The following is an 8,247-nucleotide window of genomic DNA, read 5'->3' as shown; positions in this document are numbered from 1 at the left end:
CTCTGTCAAAAGTCTAAGAAATGAAGGGCAAATCATGCGGTCTCTTCAAGGGCCTTAAAACATTATTATTATTATTATTATTATTATTATTATTATTATTATTATTATTATTATTATTATTATTATTATTATTACTTTAGTACAATGCTCATAGAGTTGTAGGGAACAGCATTTCTCGAACTGTGGTTCAGTACCTGATTTATGGTAGGTCCCTCAGAGCCTGCAAGGAAAACAAAGGTGATGGAAAGATCAGATAACTAATTGCCTCAGAGCCCAATCCTGTGGTCCGCACCCTGCCTCCACATAAGGCACATTTGCAGAGCTTACTGCCGGGCTGCCGCCGGAGCTAGCTCAGCTCTGGCCGGCACTGAGCCAGCGCGCAGCAGATGCCCACATTCCATGGCTCAGCGGTGTCTGTGACTGCCAGGCTGCAGAACAGAATGGGGGCATGTCCAGCAGCGTAGGAGAGGCATTCCAGGGAGGGGAAGGTGTGGCTGGGGGTGTGGAGGAGGTGTGTTGGGGGCGGGGGAGAGGTGGGTCTGTGAAGTCGAGCCCCGCAGGATCCAGGGCGCTCGGGCAGGGCTGCACACCCTACACGAGTGCCTTCACTTTAGTAGCGACCGAACAGTCACTGCTAAAGTGAGTAGTCTGCTAAAGTGAGTAGTAACCCCTGCTAATTGGGTAAGAGGCACTTTTTCAAGTGGGTGCTCCTTTTTTTAGCAGGGGGAGAGTAACTGGCCCACCTCACCCCAGCACTGTCTGTTCTAGTGGCTGTCTGCTGGTACTCCCTGGCATCTTTTTAGATTGTGAGCCCTTTTGGGACAGGGAGCCATTTAGTTATTTGATTTTTCTCTGTATACCGCTTTGTGAACTTTTAGTTGAAAAGTGGTATATAAATACTGTTAATAATAATAATAATAATAATAATAATAATAATAATAATAATAATAATAATAATAATAATAGTCCCGTTGCGGGACTGCTTCTCTTACTCAGGGGAAGGGGACGAATGTCCCCTTCTCTTGAGGAGCCTCCCGCGGTAGCGCAGGAGGCTCTGGATCTGGTGGGAGACCTTTGTGGAGCCTCCGGGCAGCTCAGGATTGGGCTGTCAAGCTGTGAGACTCTTCCAAATCAGATAGCTGCTAACTGCCATGCAAAGAGCTGACCTCCTGCAGTTTGCAAGCTTGTGTATAAATTGGGAGATAAATATTGTACAGCCCAATCTTAACCTGCCTGGAGCAGACAGGCTGGCAGGCCTGCACTACATCCAAAGCAGGGTTGGGGCCAGTTGTGGCTCAGCCTGGGGCAAGGGGAGCCCCAATGGGTCATTTAGTAGCCCCAATGGGGCTACTACACCACCTCAGAAGGGGGTGCAGATCCGACTGGCCCAGAGCTGCCCCAGGCTGCCCGGGAACAAGGATAGGATCCTGCATAAGTGCTGGATCCTGGCCCCACCCCTGCTGACTCACCAAGGGCCCACCAGCAGCCTGCCCTCCCCCTGCCCCCAAACGCCTCCCTCCTGCCCTCTCAACACCCCCCAACCCCATGCCAGCTGAACTCGACTGTCACAGGCTTACTGTGTTCCAGCCGAGCAGGACTTATGTCAGCCCCTGGCGGCCAGCACACATCTGTGCTCCAGTTTCCTTGCTGTCCTGGTGGCAACACAGGTGCACTTTAAGGATTTGGCCCTTAGTGTCTTTTATTCCTGTACGTTTTTTTCCCCAAGACCATCAATGACAAGTAGTGGGAGCAGGTGAAAGATGGGACACATAACCAAGCCCATCAAGTCTTTCGGCTATTCATTAGGGCTGCCTCATTATGGATTGAGTTGTTTTGCAAGTAAGCAAATTAATGAAATACATAAATCATTTCCTGTAAATAAATGAATAAAAATATTATTTCTTTCTAGAGTACCTTTATAAAGGTAAAGCTAGGTGGGTCCCGAGAGAGTGTCATTTTAATAAGTGGGTCCTGGTGCTAAAAAATTTGAGAACCACTGGTATAAAGTAATATAAGGAAAATAAGTAGGTCTTTGTCTTGAGGGCCTTACTATCTGGGGTCTACTAACTAAATGTTACACACAAGTGTGTGTAACAAAACCCTGAAAACTTTTTTTTTTTTAACATAAAAAACTGTTTCAAGAGGAAGGAAGAGAAGAATCTTCATGACTTGATGGGGCAAAAATGACATGGGGCATTTTAAATGGAAGAAATGTGGTCAGGGAAAGGGTTAAGCATCACTGCTTTTCTACTTTAGTTCACCCATTTCCATAGTTTTATCTTTCTTATTTAAATAAAAAAGTCATTAGAGTTTTGTTTCTAGATATGATATTTGATACTGAGGAACATTTGATACCAATTATCAAGGTCATTAATTTTATTTGATCCTGAGGGGCAGTTGATCTGCTTGTCAGGAATGTGGGTTGTGCTTGGCCTAGCTCCACAGTCTCCAAACCAGGGTTAGCTGCCCCATGAAAATAAGCCTTCCCAGTCGTTTTCGGTGCTTACCGTTTCCTGCTGCTGCTGCTATCTTGTCAGCCAATTTTGTCAGAAAGTCTCTCTGGGCAGCCGCATCAGCCCCAAAATTGGGGTGCAGAGCCTGCTGGGGTGATGGGCAGCAGAAGCAGAAGCGACTTTCTGACGAGATCAGCTGGCAAGATAACGGGCAGCGGTGCGTAATGGTAAGGGCAGAGCACAACACGGAAGGGTTTTTCCAAGTGCCGGATCCAGCCCGTGGGCTGGGGTTTGGTGTCTGCTGGCCTAGCACATGACTGGAGATTTCAACTGCCTCACAATGGATATTGTATTTTCTATTTACTTATTATATTTATATACTGCCTTTCCACTGTGGCATTCAATGCAGTTTACAATTTAAAATATTAAGCCAACCACACAAATTTCATGAGGTAACAGAGGTTTCTTAGGCCAGTGCTGCTCTCTATAGAAATTGGTGTTCTCAGGTCTCCTGGTTTGGGCCCCTTGTCTTTTTCTCCCTTCCCTCAGGAGGATCTTCCCCACCTGGGAAGGTGGGGGAGGGGTTGCCCCAACAAGTCCTCTCAGGTCACTGCTGGTCTTTATTATCATTATTGATATTTTTTATTATTAAGAGTATTTATATACTGCTTTTCAACCCCAAAAAAGACGCAAAGTGGCTTGCAGACAAAATTAAATACTGCAGACACCCGGCTATAAGTCAATCTCACATATAAGTCGAGGGAACGTTTTGAGCCCCAAACCATGGAATTTTCTATGACCCTCGGATAAGTCGGGGGTTGAACTTAGGGGGGGTCTGACTATAATTTTGTCTGATTTTACCTGAGGCCAGAACCTGAAAAATAACCTACCAGTAATTGTTACCTAAATACTATAGAGTTTCTAATTTATTAAAAATACAATAAAAGATCATAAGATGCATTTTTGCTCATTAACTTTTCAAATTCTGGTCTTCACAACATTTGTGTAAACAATGTCAGAGTAAGTGCCTATAAACAACACACCAGTAGAACCATCAATCAAATCCTTCTTTCAGGTGCCTGGTGTGTTAAGCCAGAGGTTCCACATAGAACATGCAACATAAAACATGTAATTGGGAGTGTGCAGTTCAGTTCACAGCAAGGAGACGAGCAACAAGGACTGAGCTGGCACAGTTGCAACCCTCTTTACTCAGAAGCAGACCCACTGCTTTCCATAGGTGTTACTCTTAAGCAACGGTGCATTGTAGCCTGGGACTTCGTTGGGTTCTTAAAAACCAGACCCCTAAACTTGGGTGTGTGTGTGTGTGAAATTCTTTGCAAATGACCTGCCAGGAATGTTCAGCGGCAGCAGCAAAAAAAAAGAAGGCATTTCCCTTCTCCAAACTGGAAGGGAGACAAAGGGGCTTCTGGGAATTGTGGGGAGGCTTTGTGGGAGTATGTGCTGCACTTCCATAGCAGCAGCCCATACAGAGTACAATTCCCAGAAGCGCCTTCACTTCTCTTCCTGTCTGGAGAAGAGGCTAAAGTGGCTGCCTCTGAATACCACAATTACTGGTGAAAATTCTTCTTTTTCTCCACCTGCTTCCTGCTTCTCAGCCCATTTCCAACCCCCCTTCACCAGACAGCTGCTGAGCCTCCAGAAGCTTCCCAGAAGCTCCCAGAGGACCCTGCTTCATTCACTGCATTGACCCGGGTATAAGTCGACCCAGGATCTCAGGCTCTATTTTTAGGCATAATTTTTTTGACCTATAGGCGAGTATATGTGGTGATTAAAAGCCTCATCATGAGCTGCCTGGCACCCAGAGGAACAGCGGTGTCAAAATGGCTACCACTGCAGCCAATGGGCATTGCAGCAGCCACTAGAGTCTCCTCGGGGGAGGGGAACACTCATCCCCATCCCTCAGGTAAGGGCGCAGTTCCCTCAATGGGTCTGCACTGGCTATTTTACTCATGCAGACTGGAGGAGCATTCCAACATGGAGCATTGGACTCAGGGGAGCAGGGCGCTGCCTCTCCTACTTCATCACACCCCAGTTTCTCCCCCCACGGAATTCCTCCCCCCCCCCCCCCGACAAACCTTACCACTGCCCGGAATGTCCATCTGGCCTTGAGTTCAGTGCTGACTGATACTGGGCCACCGTTGGCAGTCCATACACACAGGATGCTGTAAATGTGCTTTTAGGCAAATTTATGACATCCAGCATCAGTAGTACATTCGTACCACCAGCACAGCAGAGCTTAGGCTTGGGCTCTAAATGGCTCTCTGCCAAAAAAGGTTCACAAAGATGCAACAAACAGCCACTAGAAAAGACACTGTGAGGAATGAAAAGGGACAGGTACTCTCCCCCTGCTAAATACAAGAGCTAATGTTATCAACTCCTACATGCTTCTTCTTCTTCATCTTCTTTATCTTCTTCTTTCTCTCTTCGAATAATTTCTTTTTTAATGTTTAAAATATTTTCTGCTTTTAAGGCACCACCATGTGGCTACCATGTGGCTAATTATCACTTGGCACTTTGTAACCATCCCATTCTCACACCACTGATTAAAAACGGACCTGCAGCGTGTTTCTCCCTTAACTCTTTCATTGCACACTTTTATGTGTCCGCTATTCACTCTAAAAATGTAGAAACAATAACCGATAAGTAGGGTAGAGTTAATAACTGCAGATTGCTATTTTCTGCTTCTCCTTCTTCAGAGGATCCACTGTGCTTGTGAAGAGGGACCCAGAACTCCTGGAATATTGTCACAAGGAAAAGTCTGGCAGGCAGAAAGTTTCAAGAACTGTGAATACTTTATTGGGTACTTACTAAGAAACCTGGTAAATCATAACTAAAGTAATGATAGCAAAAGATTATGGTGGGCTAGATCCTTAAAAGGATGCAACTTGGACACCCAGAAAAATATCTAGAAGTCTGTACTGAACCCTTCATATAGGGATAAATGTGTAACCCTGCAGTCTGCCAGCTGTTTTGTAAACAAATGGCCACCATGTATAAGAAATGAAGATTGTCAGAAATGCATGGCTAAAGTATTCCCTTTCCTCTCAGCCTTGGTTTCAACTCATTTTTCCTCTTAATGTGGAAGCTTCTACATGTTTCATCTACCTTGCAATAAAATGGATTACTTAGAAGTTTGAGCTCCTTCAGTTTTCCAGGAAAAAAAGCTCAGAGGACATGGTGCCTGCGTGGAAGGTTTCCAAGGGCAACCAACTGAGAGAAAGACAGAGGTCTGTGGATGAGGCCTAAAAGAATTTATTTCCTATATTTGCTTTCAGTTGATGGTGTAAGATTCTGTTTGTAAATTCATAGCAAAAATATGTAGCAGTGTTTCATTTCTATAAGTGGCTCTAGAGACATTGGCAGGTAACGATACATAAGTTAAGAGGTGCCAATTTGTGGCCTGGCACGTACAGCCAAGCAGAAGGCCTGGGGCACTTCATTATGCTGTAGCAAGAGTACTAGCACTACAGGAGAGTACAACAACTACAGTATTCAAGATATATAAAAAGGGGATGAAAATATAAACATTGAGTTGTTTCTCAGTTTATTGCACACCACTGGTAAGCTAAGTTTAGCTTTGTTGTAACATAATAGAGGCAGATGCAGCATGTGGTGTGGAACTTCACAAAACTAACTCACCATGGGCTTCATGCAGCACAGCATTTTGTTTTGCCCATGTTGACTACCATGTGCTTCCATGTCTCTTGAGGGCTGGTCACACATTATATTGTGCACATGTACAATCTGTGTACAGTGTACACAATTAGTTGGTGTGTAGATTTGTACAGCTATTCATACATTACACTTAGCAGCATAGCAATTCTAACTTGCACTGGAATAGGCAGGCCAGTGGGCCTGCGCTGTATCCAGCACAAGGTCCAGGCATTTAATGGCTCAGCCCGGGGCAAGAGGAATCACTTCCCCTTACCCCGGGGAGAGCTACTGCAGCCAATGGGGCTAATTGGATCTGCGCCACCTCTGGAGGTGGCACCTATTCAAGCAGCCCAGGGCTGCCTGGGAATGGGGTTAGGATCTGGCATAACCACCAGATCGTGGCCCCGCCTTTGTCTCCCCTCCTGCCCACCTGTCATGAATATGTACATGTTAGGCCTTGGTTAGCATGTGAAGCCTGAACCAAACTAAGTCAGTAACAGAGGAGTGGCTAGCAGTTCCTAGCTGCAAGAATGTGGGTAAACAAACAAAAAGATTATTGTCTCTCCTTTGCTGGCCAGAAAGGACAGACGACAAGAATTACAACCCATTGGAATGTAGCACCTTTGCAGACAGAAAGGCGCCTTATCAAGCTGATGAAGTGCAGTTGTGGATCTCCAGTTGGGAGGGGTAAGAACTAGGAGGGCTAGCAACCAGACCCACTCCGAGAAGGTTCTGTCTTCAAAAGTTTCTGATTGGACAGTCTAAATAAGTATGAAGTCACCTCAGTACTATTAGCATAAGAAGTATAATAATGAGTACCCAAGGGGTGTGTCCGGTTCTTCTTGGACAAAGTTTTTGGGTGCAACATCCTGCACGCAGGGAGCCCATTGTCCACTATGGGCATCTGGCCTCACAGGTAGCCTGGAGCTAAAAGATCTACAAGAGTAGCTGACCCAGGTGAGAGATAGGGATTAATAGAGATAGCCAGCTAGCTTTTTTATTTTATTGCTGATATGTTTCCTAGATGTTTATGCCTCTAGCATTTGCTGCTTTAAGTAACCTTATGTACTTAATAAACTAAAATCTCTTTTACCTAGTTGTTTCATTGTCTGTTGGGGACAAAGGTTCAGAATCCTGCCTAGCCATTCAGCAAGCTACCAAGTGCTCATTGAGGTCTAGTAACCTGAGGACTGAAGCTTTAATTGGAGAAAGAGCTCAGTGCCTGCAAGGGATAGAGTTAAGCCTAGAGGGTCTAAGTGTCCCTGGACTGAGGCACTGGCACATACAGGGTGGTGGCAGTACTACTGGATGGGGGGGTCTTGAGGGCTTTAGGGTTCGAGAACCAAGAACTCTGAGCACCCCAAAACCCCCTAAGTTTGCGATACCGCCCCCGGGAATGCCTGCCGTCCACCTACCCCCCACACCGGAACACTTCCCTCCTGCCTCCTCCCCACCTCCCAAGACCCCTGTGTGGCTGAGCTCGGTCGATGCAAATTCACTTCCCTGGGGCCTGCGATGGCCCAGGGAGGCCAGTGCAAGTCCCTTGCGCTGACCTAACTCCCTCTAGAGTGGTGCATAAGTGCTTTATGGCACTTTCGCGACACTCCTGGGCCAGCACAAGGGACCCATACAGTCATATACACACAAACGACCCTTACATTTGAGTGAGCCAGTTCCTGGTTTTGCTTTTAAAATGAATACATGTACACAAAGAGCCATTTAAAACTGAAATGTACATCCTTGCCAATATAGTTTACATTCAAATTACACTAAATTTCAAAATGTATTGTATTTTCAAAATGTATTTGAATTATATTATTCAAACAATTTCCAGTTGTTCACTCCTTCCATTGTACATGTGTGCTGGTGTATTATGGGTGCACATCTTTTTGTGTGAATAAAAAATGTAGACATGCACGGGCACAGGTACACATGCACTGTGCAATGCTTATGAATAATTATTTTCTAAAATTTGAATGTAAAACTTACATTAGCAAGAATGTACATTTCATTTTTCAAATGGCTTTGTGTCCTGCATCAAGAACATTAATTAACAGGTAATTCATTTCCGACTTAAACACATTCTTAGTGCCACCTGTGAAAAAGCCATAACACACTT

This window comes from Tiliqua scincoides, chromosome 5, assembly GCF_035046505.1.
Source record: "Tiliqua scincoides isolate rTilSci1 chromosome 5, rTilSci1.hap2, whole genome shotgun sequence".
Lineage (NCBI taxonomy): Eukaryota > Metazoa > Chordata > Lepidosauria > Squamata > Scincidae > Tiliqua > Tiliqua scincoides.
Note: the sequence above shows the minus strand (reverse complement) of the source record.